This window comes from Barbus barbus, assembly GCF_936440315.1.
Source record: "Barbus barbus genome assembly, chromosome: 6".
Taxonomy (NCBI): Eukaryota; Metazoa; Chordata; class Actinopteri; order Cypriniformes; family Cyprinidae; genus Barbus; species Barbus barbus.
The window spans coordinates 26444790-26465609 of record NC_136734.1 but is presented as its reverse complement, the minus strand read 5'-3'; the positions used below and the strand labels follow the sequence as shown (position 1 = coordinate 26465609).

Below are 20820 nucleotides of genomic sequence, written 5' to 3'. Positions count from 1 at the left end.
CAGCTTTGTAAAATTACAGTTGAACCACTGCTGTCACATGGATTATTTTATCAATTTAATTACCTTTCTGAGCCTGGGAACATTTCAGTTGCATTGCTGTCTAGCAGTGCCAGAGAGCTCTCAGATTTCATCAAAAATATCTTAATTTGTGTTTTGAAGATGAGCGAAGGTCTTAAACGTTTGGAACAACATGAGGGCGAGTAATTAATAATTAATATTTTCATTTTTGGGTGAACTATCCCTTTAAAGTCAGCATGAGTTCTGGGCTGCTGTCCCAAAAGCATCTTAAGCATAAGTACATCATAGATCCATTGAAACCAATGGAGCTACGATCAATTTAGGCTTACGATTCTTTTGGGAAACACAGCCCTGATCGTCTTGTATTCCGTGTGACTTACTGTATATCTGAGTGAAATGGCACTGGAAAACTGTAGAGTGGGATTTGATTTTGTCCATTAGGAATTGATTGGATCATTGTTGTTTGCTAATTGTGACTGACAGGTTGATGGAGGGAAGGAATATTGTCCTGCCCTCACACTAGTGTACACATCATCAGAGAAAAGAAGTCACTGCAAGGGGGAGAGGGTGCTAATATTTTTGAATAAAGATTGTCTGCATGTTGTCTACCAAGATCCTGTGCATTTCAGGTGACCCTACAAAGGGCCCAGTTTGCTTTGGATCCTGCCTTGTTTGGGTAGATGCTGCTACCGGTAAACCAGTAAGCACACAGTATACAGATTAGGCTCATAATATTATTATATTCACTAAAGAAGCAATCCAAATTAATTACAGTCTGTCACACGTGTTACCTACAAGTTTGCTTATCTCGTGATTTAATTTGTATCATGGTGGCAAATATCCAAACGCAGGCAAGACAAGCAAGTAGTCTACTCCGTGTCTTCTCATGTTCACCGGCACAACTGTTGTTTTAAAGCACCAACAAGCTTCACGAACACTGTCTTTACTAGAAAAAGGACAGCATAATTAATTCGCTCGTTGTTGTGCATCCGCGTGGGCGCGAAATGCGTTCAACATACTAATCAGATGTGCCCCTCTCGCGCTGCTGTGTGTAGGCGCTCGCTCGCTCGCGCTGTATGTATGAGCGCGATGATGCGACTGAGCCCCCGCAACCCCCCCGCGCGATCATTCATTCTTTCGTCTATCAGTCTGACTAAAGAAAGACTAGAGCGACACGCCGGAGGTCGCGTGGACACAAGGCTGTATGACAATTACGAAGGAATTCAAATATTCGACGAGAACTGAAATAACGGTTTCAAATCTGCGTGGTTACCTGAGCTCACCGTCACGCGAGGGATTCGCTTTATGTTTCATAACCGCCCGCGCTGCTCGGGCTGAGAAAAAAATCCCACACACAATGATGCGGATTTAACGAAAAAACTATCGAGAGCTATCTGGCTTTTAAAACGGGAAGAAAACAGAAACACCTATGTGAGCTGGACGAAACCATTCCGCTTTGTCTTCGCCCGAGAGAAACGTTGAGATTCGTTGGATTTGAAAACACAGCCACGCCATCGGTAAGTCTGAGTTGCTGTAACGGCTATTCATTTAAATATTAAGCTTTAGTCGTCGCGAATCAATAATGGCCACCACGCATTATACGGTTGTTAAAAAATGTGAGGTAATGTAACGTTCAGTTATCTCACACAGGTCGCGCGTGTGTTTGTGTGAGTGAATGACCATGCTGCTCGCCTTTTGTTTCGGCGTGTGTCTGTGCGTCCACCGCTCACATTCACTCCTGCCCAGACTATCATGTGAGCTTTCCACCCAAACATTACGGTTCAACACACTAATGTGAGGGATATGTGTTCAAGCGGAGGGTATCTGGTGTTTTAAATGCAATGCAATGTGATTTAGCTCGCATCCTGGGCTCCTTGCATGCCATCTGCTGTTATTTTGATTTGTCATAGGCGGTGGAGGGGGATGCATGGCTTCACTAGCTGTTGCGCTGTCTGAATCCAAGACTGGAAATTGCATCACTACGATATTGCCAAATTGCCGTGGAAGGGGAGGACAGGTAGATAAGTAAACCTAATGCACTTAACTGTATTGCACAACAACGTTTAATGCCAGTGTTTGGGACGGCTATCTTTGGCAGATTAGAGCGGTTAACGATTGAATTAAATCGGACATGGCAGTGCCTGCTATTGCATGCTGTATAAATGGAGTGATAGGGCGAGAACACGGGATTTGATGACATTAACGCAGCATGCGGTGGAGGATGGAGGGGGATTACTGCCGGATCTGCGGTCAGCGCTCGTGCTGTTTTTGACCGTCAGTGTCTCATTTAGTTGGACAGGCTGAGCTCTCTCTCATGTCGTCTGCATGGGGATTTCGAGGCGCTGCATAGTATCCCTTTTGTATTGAGCACATTTGATTTATTTTTAGTCTCTGTACTGGACTTGAGTCATTTTTCAGGTAACATGACACTATTCTGACAATAAATTTGAACAGCAGGTGAATGTTGAACTTTCTGTTCGTTGCTTCCACCATGGTCGAGTACGAGATGTGCTGTCTAAACAGTTAATATAGGAAATGTTGAGATCTGGTCCTTATGTAATCACTCTCAGTAGGCCTTTAGATAAAAGCCGGGAAGAATTGCTTTTGCCTGTCTGTGAGTTGAGATACTGGTTTAATCCCATTTCATTGGATGCTCAAGCATAGGGTTTCAAGTGGTCCTTAACTTGCATTTCTTTCTCTCTCTCTCTCTCTCTCTCTCTCTCTCTCTCTCTTTCACATGCTGACCTATTTCAGCATCTCATTAAGTAGCACATCATGAGATATACCCACAATGCAATTATCAGCCTGTTATGGATGTTATTGAAATGACTGATTTGGTCATATCATATTGTGATGACACATGAATATGAATATAAACCTTTAAGGGAAAATTGTCCCAAAAAAGAGAATACTGTCATTGTTTACTCACCCTCATGTTGTTCCAAACCGGCATGACTTACTATTTTTAAGGTATTTTGAAAAATTTTGGTAACCAAATGTTTTGGTTAACGTTGAATTCCATTGTATGGATAAAAACACTGAGACATTTCTCAGAGTATCTGCTTTTGTGTCCTACAGAAGAAAGTAAGTCATATAGGTGTGGAATATCGTAACAGATGACAAAGTTTTCATTTTTGCGTGAACCTTATCTCTCTAACATTTCATATTGTTGCTGTGCCGATAGAACAAATTAATAAAAGTACATTGAAACAGGAGTTTCAGGTTGAACAGAGTGTGCAAAAACTACAAACTAGCAAGTTTGCCTATAACCTGCTGCCAACAGGAAGTTTAAAAGAACAGAATTCAGATGAGTTTCATTTGAGCCAAAAGTGAAGACCGTGAACAGAACTTAGTTATGCATTCCATTTGTATCTAGACAGATCTCTTTTTTTGGTCCGCTGTTTTTTCACCCAGTTGTTTTAGGAATTTAGTCATATTGAATAATGTAATGCTTAATTGTTACAATCAATAATAGTGATAATAATATTAGAAATATATAATGCATTAGAAATGAACTTATTTCAAAAGTAATTTCTTCACGTTCATGCTTGTTTGGCCCTCAAGGAAAATGCTGTCAACTCCTACATTTCACAATATTTTATCTTGTGTTTATTTAAAAGCAATACAAATATTTGGAATTATGCTAATGTCATTCATGTCATGCCAGTACCTTTTGAACTCTGATTAATTGAGCTGCTCTAGAAATTGCTGAGACCTTGAACCCCATAGATGGGTGTGGATGGACAGACTGAACTAAAGATAATTGGAATCATACTAGCTGACAGATGGATAGTCAGATCTGCTCAGATATACTGATGAATCATTGGCTGGAAGTGGCTGTGTTTGCTGGTTGATGAATGGATGAAGAGATAAATGGATGGATGCATCAGTGTAGTGGCAGCAATGAGAGGAATGCGACGTTGGCCCCCCAGAGTGCTGACGGTCTAAATCCCGCCGTACTCTCTTCTCTGTATGTTGCTGTGGGTGAGACCACTATTGTCCCAGTGCACAGGGTGCTGTGTTTCTCTTAGCCAAGTCATCATTACTACTGCCGGTGCTTTTGTTTTCACTAACGCCCCTTCATTCCTACCCACCGCCACACTAGGGCACAGAGAGCAGAGATGGGCACGATGATAATATGATCTGTATCAGCATTTAGGGTTAGTGTGACTGGTCAGCTGGACGATCAGCCAACATCAGCAAACCAGAATCAGTTCCAGAATCTCAGCTATACCTCCACTGAGTTGCGTTGAGTAATTTTTATAGCTTGAAATTCATGCCACTGGAAAGGTTTCATGATACGTTTATTATAATTATTGATATTTTGTTGAGTATCTTCTGTCAGAGCAGGGTAAAGGGGAGGCTTCTATCCAATGTAAAATCAGCTATACAGCTGCCGAATGTCTCTTAGTAGCTCAGTTGCTTAGAGGAAATGTCTTTACCTGCTACAAAACATGATGTCTGGGTCAGAGATATAGCAGTCAATGTAGTTTATCTGGCAAGTATTTTAACTCCATTAGAAGTTTTGCAAAGCCAAATTCTGGCATGTTCAAGTGCAGTATAAGTGCAGTAAATATGATGCTTTGGTCTCCGTAACTGGGTGGGTCTGTTAGATTGGCATGGCAGTTAAAAGTGTTAGTTGGGAAATGAACAGCTTAAATTGATCTTGCTTTGCAGAAATGATACATTTTGTAAATCTAACATTTGTTTTAATCTTGAAGAACAAGCACAGTCATGAGTGCTTATTCATATATAGAGTGAGTTTTTTCAAGAATATAAATTCTTTTTTTTGACATTTCTTTGCATTAAAAGTTAAAATCATTTTTATTTGTATAGCTCTTTTCACAATACACATGGTCTTAAAGCAGCTTTACAGGAATTCCTGATATTAATGGTTATAATACCTTAATGTCCATTGTCCAGATTTAGCAGATTATAGTATATAGTGTAGTATTATAGTATAGTTTAATATTGTCGTTTAAACGGAAGTTTTGTATCCGACTAGTCTAAAAGCTAGAAACCCCCCAAAAATGGCAAAAGAAAAAACTGTGCATGTGTCTATATAACAGCCTACACTTGACATACTTAATCTTTGAATCACACTGTCAAATCCCTCAATGAATTCTGCTAAAAATAGTTCAAGATTATGCCGTATGCTTGCCTTGCGTTATCATCATTTAATTTTAGGCGGTCGTTAAACAGAAAAAAAGGAAGAGCGTATTGAGTGTATACTCAACATAAACCAGTGCATAGCTTATTTATTCAGATCGGCTGGAGCAATGCAGAAATGGAAAATCAATCAATAGACTGACAGAATTCTACATTTTCATATAACGTTAGCCAGCATATTAAAACGCATTACAACGCATAACAAAAGTAAAAACAATAGGAAAGTTTATCGAGGAATAGCTTTAAAACGGCTTTTAAAAATGTACTTCATGTTGGCTATATTGTATAAAAACAAAACCATGCTCGTTTCACTCAGACCTTGCGCATTTGTTCAGTGAATTTAACATGTTAACGTGGTCTGGCGAAAGACGGGACTAGAGGTGATTCTGCACTTGAAAAAAAAAAAACGCTCGACAGGAACTGAAGTCACAGAGCGGTAACTACAAGCAAGCAGACAGTTTCGAAAAGAGCCTGAAAATCCCGCACCACCGCCGAAGTGGGTCTTCGTTTAGAGGAATAGACGGCACGGATGGGATTGTGTACCGCAGCGGCGGGTTGTAGTGTATGACATGATTGACATTTGCTGGCTTTGGCATACGTGCCTGTATTGAATATGATCACGCATCGCTCCGGTAAAATGATAACCAATTTGACATTACACAGTTTACACAAAACTTTTCAATTTCTTTCTAATTCAAAAAATAATCCCACACCTTGCTGGTCTTTCGCGTGGTCATTTTGAGCTCACCGAAACTGACATGAAGAAAACGCATGCGAGGTCTGAGGTAAAAATTTAGTTTCCGCCTAGATACGCTTTAAAAATTTTTTTTATTTAAATATTTTGATGTATTCTTTTTCAAAACTTTTATTTGAACTTATTTAAAATGATTTAAATATTACGTTAAAATTATGGTAATTTGAACAATAAAATCATCATGTTTTTTATTACTCTCTCGTGTAATCGACTATTGTTTTCAGTGTCGACTAGTAGGAGCTGTACCGTTAAGTCGTCTAGTCGACTAGACCTGCACATCCCAAATCAAGCAGTTCAAATTTGCTATGTAGTATATATTGCTTTATGTGAGAGTATACAAATAAGTTGTTGCATATGGATCTCAAATTTTTCGCTCATTTTTTAAAATAAAATATACCGAGGTTCTTGTGAGAGCAGTGATGCGTATGTATAAGCATTACACTTTAATTTGAGATTTGGATGATTCCAAATATGTGGTGGCACACATCATTTATAAAGAAACTGTACAGCGTTGAGTGTAATGCTACATTGTCATCTGTGTAGTCATCATTTTTTGCTGCCACAGATTTAAACTTGCACAACACTTTTTTTTCTTCCTATTTGTTTTATTTAAAGTCAAAGTGTGAAGGGAAAGAGAACTGGGTTCTTTTTTCACTCAAATTTACAAATGGTCTGTGCAGTGGCGGCTCGTTGGGTTTTAAAATAGAGGAGGCACACTGATTGGTCTGGGGATCCTTGCTGATTAGTATGGTTACTGTATTTGCTTAACCATTTTAAAATGACTTTTTGGATGCTTTTAGACAGAAAACGTAAAGAAATGGACGAATATAATTTCACTAACCTGGCTTCACTTGAAGCAAACATCCATCCCTTCTTAAACGTCTGTGTTAAAAGAAAGCTGCCTGTTGTGCCATTTAATTAAGCTGACTGCTGTAGCTTACATCCAGTGTTCTCCCTTTTTAATTGAATGACAGTCTGGTAAATCTGTTGGCGATCAAATATTCAATATCGCTACTCATCATAAGTAACTTTGTACATTATCAGCTCAACGGGAGACATTCAAACTAATGTCACATAATTTACGTCTCTATAATTATTGGTTGATATACCAGAAGGGAGGCTAGCCTCAACACTCCTCAGCGCTGATAGTGAACACTCGATGCTGATTGGCTTTTTTTTTTTTTTTTTTTTACCACCAGAGGCACGAAAGCTCAGCGCTCCCCCGGCCTCCCCCTCCCCTTCTTCTTTCTTTCCTCATTAAGATGTTTTTTTCACAAAGTGAAAAGTACTTTTGACTCTTGCAGGGAATCAGTGGCTTAGAAAATGCTGTTTTGTTGCCTTCACAACATGAAATGCTTTTTTCACAGTAACATCGTCCACTGCATGCAGACAACTGTCAGTATAAAGACCAATGGGAAATATAAGAGCCAGTGAAATGTAAACAAAAATAAAACTGAGTGCACCTTTATCAGTGATCTTCCCCTTCAGCACTAAACTGGACCAAGCCAATGGTTAGTGTTAATTAAAGGAATGGCTTCTTGTGCACAGTTTGTTTTTAGTAAGCAAGAATAATTGAAATGCAGGCTGTCTGACTGATGATTAGCATGCTCATAAATACACCTGTGAAGTCATACAGTAAGCAAAATAAACGCAATTTATTCAATGAAAGCTATTCATTATATTGGCAGGTATTATTTTGATGTTACCACATGAACAGTAGCATTTAAACATGTTGCAGCTGCTGCTTTTGCTCAAAGTAATTAGATACTTCTGTATAACAAAAAATGCCAAAAGCACATTACAGCACATCTGTGTCCACAGTGTCCTCTCAGTGGAGAGAGACAGGGCTTTTTTAGTCCAGTCCCCTGGACCATTTGAGAAGACTATATTTAGAACTTCACCTCTCTTCTACCTAGTTGGGAGATCATAATGTTCTCTCAGGAGAAAACCTCTCAAACCCCTGAGATTCCTGAATCATATCTAGCAGTGGAATGCAATGCAAATACCAGAGTTTTTCATTTTTATTTTTATTATCATTATTATTGTATTATTATGAATTATTTGTTAAACTTTCCTTAATGCTGGATTGTGGTGTTTGTTGAAATCCTTATCCTATGTACATTTTTTAGCTTTTTTTTTTCAGGGTGTCCACGGGGTCTTAAAGTCTTTAATTTAGTTGTATCAAATTTAAGGCCTTGAAAAGTCTTAATTATGATTTCAAGAGGTTTTAAATTTGGAGACGGAAAGACCAGAATGGTGATATGGCTAAATGTGACGATTAAACTTCAAAAGGCTATGATTTCATGAAGTAAACATGAGCGCTGCCAGTTCAGAGTCCGGTGCTGCGCGGCTTTGTGTTTTGTCTTTACGGGAAAAAAACTTTATATTTCTGCCAAACGCGACACCTGCTGGCAGAGAATGAATCAGTTAACAGAGGTTAAACTAGTGCGTGTATGAGTGCCTTCTTTCACTGCACGATTCTATTACAATGCATTTAGAATGATCACATAATTTAAGATATAGGGACAGAAAATGTATAGCCTATATTTATATCATTTCATATGGTTAATATCACACGAAGAGTGCCATTTTTTTTTTTCTCCAAAAATCACCATGATTACAAATGTGATATTGATTTTATGCAACAGTTCAATAAACACGAAGTTAATATTAAGAGACTTGCGTTTTAGACACCATATTTCCTGATTTTGCTCCATTTCTACAACAAAAATCGTTCCAAACACAGCCACTGTGCTATTTAGCGTCTCTGAGCAACATGACAGTGATTCGTTCCTGAATGAATCAACCGTTTAAATGATTCGGTTCAATCGCAATGACTCGCTTATTAACGCTGACTTACTGCCACCTACTGGCCGTTTTAATTTCAAAAAAATTTATAAAAAAAAATAATAATTTCAAACATCAGTTTTCAACGTTTTGTTTCAAATATCAAAACATAATTTATGCATTTGTAACTGCAGGTTAGCATTCTGTGGCCCTTAATTAAACAGTGTGTAAATACATCTAAATGCCACTTCATATGCATTGCAAAGATAGATTTTGTTGATACTGATTTAATTTGCTTGGTAATAGCCCAAATGCAAGAATTTGACTCAAAAGATGATGCACACTTTTAGAAAAAAGGTAAAAATTCCCATAAAACTTGATGGAAAAGACTAATTTCTATCACTGCTGTGAACTGACCACACAGATTATGAAGAATATCAAAACAAAATTCATGAGTCAGCTGTCCACGGTAATCTTTAAGATACCAGCACAATAACACACTCAACAAAATATTGTCTAATTATCATTATTGATAAAATCCCAGAAAATATCAAGATATAATTTTTTGCCAATTTCGCACATTCCTAATTCTTATTTAATTTATATAATAATTTATTGATAGGAATTGTTAAAATCAATATTATTAATACTTTTGACTTATCCATTTTCTTAAAAATGGTTTAAAGGCTGAAATGTAAAGTTGATCATTTTACAAAACTTGTATCTGAATTGTGAATTATGCTTTTGACAGTCATTTTACAGCTTAATATGGTACTACAGACATTGCCCTACCCCGCTCATGGTATTAATTTTATTTGTGCAGGTCTTAAAAAGTATTTTTTTTTTAAAAACTACTTTTATTTGAAAAAAGAAAAATAACACAAAGATATTAAACAAGATATGTACAAGAAAATAAATTACTTTTGCATAAGTAGAAAATATGCATATATTGTGAAGTATATTTTTTTGCAGTAAACCTTTGTAATACAGTCTCAAGGCTCTACACACACACACACAAAGCCTCAGAATGTCCCTTTCATCATCATACAGACACAGTATAAATTATAATTAATATATCTTCTAAATCATTTATTGAGAATTATTAATCCCTGTTAGAATTTTATCTCATGATAATTTATTCTGTGGAACATAAAATACATTTTGAAAAATGTCTTTGTGTCATCTTTTGTGTTCTGCAGAAGAAAGTACTTTTTTTTTAATACTTTTATTTTCGATATTAGGGCTAGGCGATAAAACGATAATAATTATTGCGATATAATTTTCCTCAATAACGAGAGTTCAATAAATGTTTAATGTGCCAAAAGTGCTACTCATACACAGACCATTTTTCCGCTCGGCTCAAAGTTCAAACGGCAGCACAGAGCGAGCTTACTAGAACAGATGCGTTTACTTGCTAACAAGTCTCGGTCACGCGACTACTAAACAGCGCTGTGAGATCCAGTGTGAAGCGCTTGAATTCAGCAAAGAACACAAATGACTTGCTGATTTAAACTAGTTCAAAGGCAGATGAAACATCGCTTACAAACAGGACAAACACTGTGCGCAACGATATTGTCAGAAGGTATTTCAATCTACAGATTGCCATAATTTACTATGGATTTACTGTAGTAATACTAACTGTACCATGGTATTGTGGCAGATATGTGGGACAGTCATAAGAAATTTTATGATATTAATGTAGACATTAAATGTATTAACCTGTTAACCTTCACAATTAAAATTGTGTTTCAAGTTTTTCTAGAAGTAATAAAAGTATGAAAAAAGTAAACAAGTTTTTGACATTTCTGCTGCCCCTGAAAAACAACTGTAAACTGTTGTCTGTTTTAGGGTTTGCTGGTGTGTTTCATGATCTTCCTCAGCCTGCAGCTGTAAGAGGAAAATAAAATATATAGTGCCCTCCATAAGTATTGGAACAGTAAAGACAAAATTGATCTGTTGGCTGTGGAGTCAAGACATTTGCAAATATGATTAAAAGATGAATGAGACAAAACTGCAGAATGTCACATTTTATTATTAGCCGTTTCAAAACATACATGTTTTACCAAATAAAAAGAACAGCACTTTTAGAGTTCATCCGACTCATTGATGTGAGCATAAGTATTGGGACAGTTGAACATAAGGCAGATATAAAAGATTAAAAGCTATTATTTAGTTGCAGATCCCTTGCGCACAATCACAGCAGTGAGTCTGTGACCCATAGACATCACCAGACTCTTGGTCTCATCCTTTGAAATAATTTACCCAGCCTTTAATGCAGACAATTCCAATTGTTGCTTGTTTTCGCGGAGTTTCTGACTTTACTCTCCTCTTCAGCTGGTGAAATTCATGTTCAATCGGATTTAAATCTGGAGATTGACTTCTAAACGTTCACTAAAGAAAGTGAATGTCAGGAAAGCAGCCGGAGCTGATGGAATAACCGGCCGTGTTCTGAGGTCCTGCGCCGATCAGCTCGCTGGTTTGTTCACTACTATCTTTAATGAGTCCTTTGCTACCTCCGTGGTTCCCACCTCATTCAAAAAATCTGTCATTATCCCTGTGCCAAAGAACAATAAACCCTCTTGCCTGAATGACTATCGCCCAGTTGCCCTCACATCTATAGTCATGAAGGTTTTTGAGAGACTTGTAAAGAGCCACATTTGCTCCTCCATACCTGATACTTTGGACCCTCTTCAGTTTGCCTATCGCCCAAACAGATCTACGGATGATGCCATCTCTCACATCCTCCACTCTTCCCTCACACACATGGACAGCAACAATGGGAATTATGTAAGGCTGCTATTTATTGACTATAGCTCAGCTTTCAATACTATAGTCCCCATCAAGCTAGCATCTAAACTCGCAGACCTCGGCCTAAACTCCTCACTCTGTGACTGGATTCAAGACTTCCTCACCGGCAGACCTCTAGTGGTGAAAGTTGGCCAGTTCACCTCAAACTCCATCACTCTAAATGTAGGAGCCCCACAGGGCTGTGTCCTGAGCCCCCTGCTCTACTCTCTCTACACGCATGACTGCGTGTCCTCTCACAGCTCCACGTCTATTATCAAATTATCTGATGATACTGTGGTTCTGGGCCTCATCTCCAACAATGATGAGACCGCATACTTGGATGAGGTAGAGAGACTCACATCATGGTGCCAGGACAACTGTCTCTCTCTGAATGTGAGCAAAACTAAAGAGCTGATCATGGACTTCAGGAAGAGACAGCAGCAGCCCTACACTCCTCTTATGATCAGTGGGACCCCTGTGGAGAGGGTGAGTAGCTTCAAGTACCTCGGTGTAAACATCTCTGAGAACCTGACTTGGACTACACACATCCAAACACAGGTTAAGAAAGCCAGGCAAAGACTGTACCATCTGCGACAGCTGAGGAAATTCAGGGTCTCACCAGCAATCCTGAAAACTTTCTATTCAGGGACCATAGAAAGTGTATTGACTCAGTGCATCTCAGTGTGGTATGGAAACAGCTCCAATCAGGACTGCAAAGCACTACAGAGAGTTGTGCGCTTAGCTGAGCGCATCTCAGGGTCTGCTCTCCCCTCTCTGCAGGACATCTACCTCAAACGCTGCAAAAGTAGAGCTGTCAAAATCATCAAGGACTCTAATCACCCTGGTAACCGTCTATTCACTTTGCTTCCATCTGATAAGCGCTTCCGTAGCCTGATGGCAAAAACTGAGAGACTTAGGAGGAGCTTCTTCCCCCAGGCCATCAGGCTCCTAAACTCTAACTCTGTGTCATAACATCACTTCACTCCATGTAAATATCACTATATCAATAAGCTATTAATAATTTTTTCTACCTCATATTGCTGCTATTTAAATACCCTGTACAACTTTTTTGCACATTCTTTTGCACATTCCTCTTATATTACTATTTAAGTCAACAACATACTGACCTGCACATTTATATTTATATTTTTTTATCTTTTTATTTTATTTTAATTTTTTTTCTACTTTTCTTTTTCTTAATTTGTATACTATACAATTGCACTGTCCTTGGAGCGGACCTGACTTACATTTCACTGCTGGTTATACTCTTTATAATTGTGTATGTGACGAATAAAAATCTTGAATCTTGAATTTGTGAACGCACACTTTCTGCAATGTCGCTTGTCAAGTAACGCTTCCGTGCGAGTCTTACAGACTGCAACTTACAATCGCAACTTCATTGTGCTGTCCTTTTGAGCAGAATTTCACAAAATTGGTCAGATCCCGACAGCATCAGGTGTTTTATTAATGGGGAGTAGAATTGTTTATTTATTTATTTTAATAAATGTAATCGTTTAGATATCATAATATTTAGGCTATAAATAATATTATAAATCTGTTTGGTTTGTATTGATGACGTAATATGTAAATGACATGGGTGCGGCCCGTGAGACTTGCACTTGGACCATAGTGCGGCCCGGTGGAAAAAAAGGTTGAGAACCACTGGTATAAAGTAAAATATTTCACACAGATTAAAGTGCAAAAGAATTATAAAGACAAATAAGTAACACTTTACAAGATCATCTCATTACTTAACCTTAGTTAATGCATTAACATTAATGAGCAATAGCTACATTTGCTACAGAAGTTATTAATCTTTGTTAAAAAATACAACTGTTAGTTTAGTAAATAACAGTTGCAACTTTTGATTTTAACAACGCGTTATTAAATATTGAAATTGATTAAAGATTAATGAATGTTTAGAAGATTTTTTTATTGTCAGTTTACGTTAACTAATGAATTAACTAATCAGGGCTCAACAGTGCCAGCATTTCACTCGCATTTGCGACTAAAAATAGATGTGTGCAAACTGGAAAATGTATTTAGGAGCACAAGTGCGAATACAAAACAAAATACAAAACAGCCTAACTTATACAGTAGCCTATAACAAACGTATTAATTTATTCTGTTTATTTATGGAAAAATTGCGATGCAGCCTCATATGATTACTTTAGAACTTTTAAAAAGGCAACGGTTTAATTTAAATAAGCACAGATGAGAAGAAAAGCGGAGCGAGTTAAAGTGAAGACGCGCTGAATGACGCACATTCGCCACTAGAGGGCGCTGCCGCTGCCGTTACCCCGGTAACCCAGTAAACAAATCAAAATTTTAACTTTCCTAAAACTGTGTAAATAATGTTTCACACTCAGTCATTTAGATATTTATATTCGCTTTAGTCTTCACAATAGCATCAAATAATTCTTACTTAAAGACTTAATGAGCTATTTATTTTCAAACATTTTTTCTAAGATAAAACATGGCCCATCCACTGATCTATAATAGAGAACAGTGGGCCTATCTATATATCAACGACTGATTCGTTATTATTGTTCAGTAACACAAGGTCCATTAGTTAACATGAAAAACACAATGACTGCATTTATTAATAATGCTATCTTAATTTCAACTTTTAATAATACATTATAAAATCAAAAGTTGTCTTAATATAATTCAATGGAGCTAACATTAACTAACATAGTTGTATTTTTTATTAATCAACATTAACAAAGAATATTAACTACTGTAACAATTAGCTATTGCACATTTTTAGTTAATGTTAACCTGCTTTAACTAATGTTAACAAATGGGACCTTACTTACCTATTGTTCTTTCGTTCATTTGAACAATCTTTTGCACTCTAATCTTGAAACACTCGTTTACTTTATATTTTTATGTATTTTTTTATAAAAGTCTTTTAGTAAATTATCTTTAATAAAGTTATTTAACCTGTTAGGAGGACAACACCTTTTTTCACTTAGAAATTATATATTGTGATTTAAAAACAAAAACATATACCGTGACAAAAGCTTCAATGATTATTGTGAAAATTTTATACCGACACAGTTTAATAGGATTATAACTAATTACATAATTAGCCTATTAAATAGTGTCTGAAGTAAAATTATTTAAAAACCTTGTGTACTTTCTGTATTCTGATAAATTAAATAATTGTCCTTGTAAATGTGTCTTTGTATCCCCTTATTAAGCTAAAACACCTAATTTGACAAATTTGCATTGCGCCCCTAAATTTTTTTAATGCGCTCCTAAATTTTTTGACTTAGGAGCACATGTGCTCCTTGGGGAAAAGGTAAGCGTCAAGCCCTGCTAATGTTAATTAATAGAGCCTTAATGTAAAATGTGACCAAACGATAAAGAATCAAAACATTTTCAAACATTAGGCTATCCAGGGCATGTTGTAATCCAGATTAAAATGTAAAAAACAAGTTTGAAAATAAATATCTTAAGTCTAAAAATGTAAGTACTTGCAACTGTGATGAACACCATAACGAATTCAAAAATCTGAATGACTATTTAAATCATTTGAATACATTTTAGAAAGTGGTTTCTGGGGTAACACTGCATTTCTGTTGTTTAGCGTCTGCTGTCAGAGAGAATGCGCTTCTCATCTGTGCTTGTTTACATCAGAGTGTGCATTCGTCTTTGACGCAGCATACAGCGGTGTTGTGCATTGTGACCAGTTGATGGGAAAAATGTTCTTAATACGCATCCAAAAAATCTGAAAAATTTATTCTAAATAATTATTAACGGTATTTTCAAGTGCCCACGATAACAATATCGTGCATATTCATTACCGTGATATATCGCATTACCGAATACAGGCTCATGTCTAGTATTGAGGTGCTATATGTGTGGTTTTAACTGTGGTTATCGTGATCTAAAAGTATGCTGCTGTCACGAATCCAGTCCATGTCCTTCTGTCCAATTACCACCAGAGGTTGCCCTTCCATCATATTGACTCTCATACAACACGCCACTCTGGGCTGCATTTCCCATCATCCATTGCACTGATTACACACAGCTGTAACCAATCACACACACACTATATTACACCCACTCAGGTCCTTCTCAAACTGCCGAGTATTGTTTAGCGTTTTATTGCTCTCCTAGTGATAGCTACATTACGGAGACATTCCAAGTTTTCTGAGTCTTAAATCTAGTTTAATCCTGTTTATTGCCTGAGTCATTCGTGTCTTGATCCTAGCTTGTGTATCTCTTTTCTTGTCTGATCTCTGCCTGCCCTGAAGTTTATAGCCTGCCTTGGATCTCTTTTTCTTGTCTTGTCGTTTGGAGTCTGTTTGCCCCTGACTGGACTATTATTGTGTACCTGGATTATCTCTCTTTGTTTAGCTCCCTGGATTACGTTCGCCCCCAAAGCCCCTTTCACACTGCACGTTGGTCCCGGAACATTGCCGGAAAATTGCCAGAGTGCCTTCTGTGACCAATCCCGGGTTGGGGACCTAGTAACATTGCCGGGTTCAGTCCCGGAACGAGCGCTGTGTGAACAAAAGCCGGGTAAATGTCGTAAAGGCTGATGACGCGCGTTATCATGCGACTCTTTCACCAGGTGTTTTGAAGGCAGATCAACATTCACACAACCAAAAATGTGTAAACTGGAATGAAGCAGCGATCGAAGCCCCTCACTATCCGCGCTGAAGCTGAAATAGTTCGCCAATTTAGTTTTTTTTGTTCTTGTTTTTTGTTCGCCAGTTTAGTGAAATGGTGCGCGGCGCATTATATACGTCACATGATGACGTCACGTGTCATTCCGGAACATTTACGGGTTGTGTGTGAACGCGCGCACAGATTCCGGAAAATCACTGGCAGTGTGAATACAGCAAATCTAACGACCCGGGAACAATTGCCGGAACACATTACCCGTGTATTTTCCGGAATCTCTGTGTGAAAGGGGCTCAATTGACCCCGTCTGTTCACTGGACTGCTCTTGTGTCTTGTCCGTGCCATACCTATTTGCTGGTGTTTGACCCTGCCTGTGTTTTGACCACATCTCTGTCTAATAAAATCTTGCAAATGGGTCCACACGTCTCTCGTCTCGTTTGCCCTGTTACAGCTACCATGGAAGACCAGTGGTTAATTTTGATAAAACTCCAAACCGTCAGAATAATTACATTTCACCACCAATAATTACAATAAAGATGTGAAATTTATCGTGATAATTATCGATTTCGACTGATATGAAACTTTTTATTTTGGCCATATCGCCCAGCCCTATGATATATAATATCTGCTTTGTTTTATTGTTTATTGCAGCCTGTTAATGTTGTATCCTGTAGCCATTTTGTGTGCAGTATGCATCAATGGTTCCTGAATGTCTGTGGGCGTGCTGTATAGCTGAGACCAGCTGAAATGTGTCCAGTGGCCATTGAAGCCTTGATAAATAAGCAACAAAAAAAAAATCTTGTCACTTCACATTGTTGATGGGTTGTTAACTCTTGGTCAAATTCTGCAATAATCGTATTGTCATTATGGCCATGACCATGGCTTTAAATGGACCTCCTTTTATCATGAAGATGCCTTTGTAAACCTTATTGGATCCTCGTAGCTTAGTGGGTAAGAATCTAGGTTTTTAACACAGAAGGTGCTGGTGTCAATTTAGGTATGGCCAAACCTATTACGAAGATCACTTTTCTTGACTGTTCCAGGTTGTAGAAGTGCAAGTACATCACAACACACTATTTGACAGAGGCTGACTAACAATCCATGTCAGCTCTCAAAGCTCTCACAGTTCAAATCGTTATCTAATTTAAGTTGCTCAGAAAAGGACCACTAATGTTCGGACGGGGCTGAAATGTTGCTGATATTGTGTGAGGTTTAACAGTGCTCTGATCAGATGTTGGCACAGACATCAGCAGGATGAAAGCATCTCATCTGCTCTTGATTTACCTGCTCAGGCAGCAGGAGGAATTTGTCTGTGTCTAGTGTGTTGTGTGTTAATACTCTCGTTCTAACAGGGTCAGTGTGTATTAGTGAGCGCGAGGCAGACTAATCTTATTACGGCACATCTGAGTGTGCATATACGTGATGTGTTACGCTGGCTCTTGCCTTACTAACTCTGACTGCATGTTCAAAATGGAGAAAGAGGTGGGAAAGATTTATTATTGTGGCAGATGGAAGAATTGAATAATGTAACACAAAGTTGCTTTAGAATCTTACTTCCATATATTTCCATCACTTTATTTTGTTGCTTTGCATACACATGTATTAACATCTGTGAATTTTGTTGAATTTTGAATCTTTTCAGCATCTTGCATCATGAGTGCCGTGTAAAATATATTACAACTTTAAAACTAATTTTTGTGATACTTATGCATTCTTTTTGTTCTGTGCAGCTGTCTGGTATGAACAGGTCCTTGCTTCATTTTTTTTTTTTTGCTTTTTTGCTGCCTCTTTTCACTAGGTGTGGTTTGACATTAAGTGTCGCCAGGACAGGGCTTGACGCTTACCTTTTCCCCAAGGAGCACATGTGCTCCTAAGTCAAAAAATTTAGGAGCGCATTAAAAACATTTAGGGGCGCAATGCAAATTTTTCAAATGAGGTGTTTTAGCTTAATAAGGGGATACAAAGAGACATTTACAAGCACAATTATTTAATTTATCAGAATACAGAAAGTACACAAGGTTTTTAAATAATTTTACTTCAGACACTATTTAATAGGCTAATTATGTAATTAGTTATAATCCTATTAAACTGTGTCGGTATAAAATTTTCACATTAATCATTGAAGCTTTTGTCACGGTATATGTTTTTGTTTTTAAATCACAATATATAATTTCTAAGTGAAAAAAAGTGTTGTCCTCCTAACAGGTTAAATAACTTTATTAAAGATAATTTACTAAAATACATAAAAAGATAAAGTAAACGAGTGTTTCAAGATTAGAGTGCAAAAGATTGTTCAAATGAACGAAAGAACAATAGGTAAGTAAGGTCCATTTGTTAACATTAGTTAAAGCAGGTTAACATTAACTAAAAATGTGCAATAACTAATTGTTGCAGTAGTTAATATTCTTTGTTAATGTTGATTAATAAAATACAACCATGTTAGTTAATGTTAGCTCCATTGAATTATATTAAGACAACTTTTGATTTTATAATGTATTATTAAAAGTTGAAATTAAGATAGCATTATTAATAAATGCAGTCATTGTGTTTTTCATGTTAACTAATGGACCTTGTGTTACTGAACAATAATAACGAATCAGTCGTTGATATATAGATATATATATATATATATATATATATATATATATATATATATATCTCTATTATAGATCAGTGGATGGGCCATGTTTTAGCTTAGAAAAAATGTTTGAAAATAAATAGCTCATTAAGTCTTCAAGTAAGAATTATTTGATGCTATTGTGAAGACTAAAGCGAATATAAATATCTAAATGACTGCGAGTGTGAAACATTATTTACACAGTTTTAGGAAAGTAGCGCAGCTGATTTGTTTACTGGGTTACCGGGGTAACAGCAGCGCCCTCTAGTGGCGAATGTGCGTCATTCACTTTAACTCGCTCCGCTTTTCTTCTCATCTGTGCTCATTTAAATTAAACCGTTGCCTTTTTAAAAGTTCTAAAGTAATCATATGAGGCTGCATCGCAATTTTTCCATAAATAAACAGAATAAATTCTGGGGTCGACAATATAATTGGCCCGGTGGCCCGGACGTACTTTTAAAACCGTCAGGGCCACCAGATCGCTCCAACCACTAGCCCGGTGGGGCCAGTAAAAATAATGCCTCGATTAAAAAAAGTCTAATTTCACATTAATTACCTGTGGTTCTGTGTTTTGATTTCTGTTAAATCGTCTCGGTAACCACCGCTAACACGTTACGTGATCCCGACAGCCTTACAGATGCAGCGGGTTTATGCGCTCTGTCTGCACCGCCTTGCTAATACAGTTCTGGCGCCGCGGTCTCTATATACTGTAAAAACACGACATACAGCAGTAGAGTTACTCTGTCAGGACACTGCACTTATTCGTGGTCGCAAAAGTACATTATTTGCATACAAGCCTTGCTGGTTAAATGTTTAATTCGCGCGCTGGTCTGACGTGCGCTCATACACCTGAAGCACGCGCGCTAAAAAGTCTGTCTAACAGCGCCTGATTACTCAACTAACTTATCTTTTGCGCTAATACTGTCAAAACACACAAGGTTTACATACAGACTCAGTTGGTTATCTCTAAAATGAAAGTAAATAGTTAAGAGAGAAACAGATGCGTGCCTGTATATTAGATGCGTGCAGCTCTTAAAGGGACAGGACACTAAACATGCTGTCGACTGTCATTAAAGGTATAGTTCACCCTAAATTTTAATTTCTGTCATTATTTACTCACTCACATGTTGTCCCAAACCACTATTAATTTCTTGTGCTGAACCCAAAATAAGATATTTTGAAGAATGAGGGTAACCAAACAGTTGCTGTTCCACATTGACTTTGATGGCAGGAAAGAAAAATCCTATGGAAGTCACTGAGGACCAGCAACTGATTGGTTTTCCACCTTCTTCAAAATAGCATTTATGTTCAGCAGAAGAAAGAAACTCATTCAGGTTTAAAACAACTTTTGAGTAAATGATGGTATAAAAATAAAACATTATGACAGAATTGACAGATGACAGAATATTTATTTTTGGGGGAACTATTCATTTAACGTTAACAAAACAACAAAACGCAAAGAGAAAAATCACTGACTATTCTTGACTGAAAAACTTTAATACAGTTGCTTTAGGAATCAGTCTATCTAGTGTTTTATTTTTATATTTGTTCATTCAATTTCATTGAATGCTCTGCTAAATACACCTATTGTACCTGAAAATGAAGCACCGTTTGTTTTATTTGTATATTATATGTATTTGTATTTGTAATTTGTATCTTTGTTCTTATTTTTTAATAAGAAAGATAGAATGATGACAAAGATTTTTATCTTCGTCCACTTTGGCCTAAATATCTGCCATGTCTTTTTTTTGTTTTTTGTTACCTTGAAAGGCTTTGTCTTTCTAGTTTGGCTGTAATGCTCAGACAGCTTGTAAAACCAACATGACAAAGAATCGTGATAAAATCGTGAATCGTGATATTTCTAAAAAAAAATCGTGATATGATATTTTTCCCATATCGCCCACCCCTAGCTGGGCTACGATCAAGAAAAAAAAGAGGTTTACTGTGAGCTCTGCAGATCAATGCCCACATAAGCAGACAAGTAAGTTAGAGAAAAGTTAACGTGTATGAAACCTATGGTATGAACATAATATAATGAATTGCTGTGTGA

At 37.2% G+C, this 20820-nt stretch overlaps 1 protein-coding gene across 1 annotated transcript in view; it reads left to right on the top strand.

Annotated features, from left to right (window-relative positions):
- Window positions 1-1157: 1157 nt before the first annotated feature.
- LOC306871384 (spectrin beta chain, non-erythrocytic 1-like) overlaps window positions 1158-20820 on the top strand; it is an 82391-nt gene continuing 62728 nt past the window's right edge. The window contains exon 1 of the mRNA XM_079419251.1: window positions 1158-1535. The gene's annotated coding sequence lies outside the window, so the exon portion shown is untranslated. The remainder of the gene's footprint in view (window positions 1536-20820) is intronic.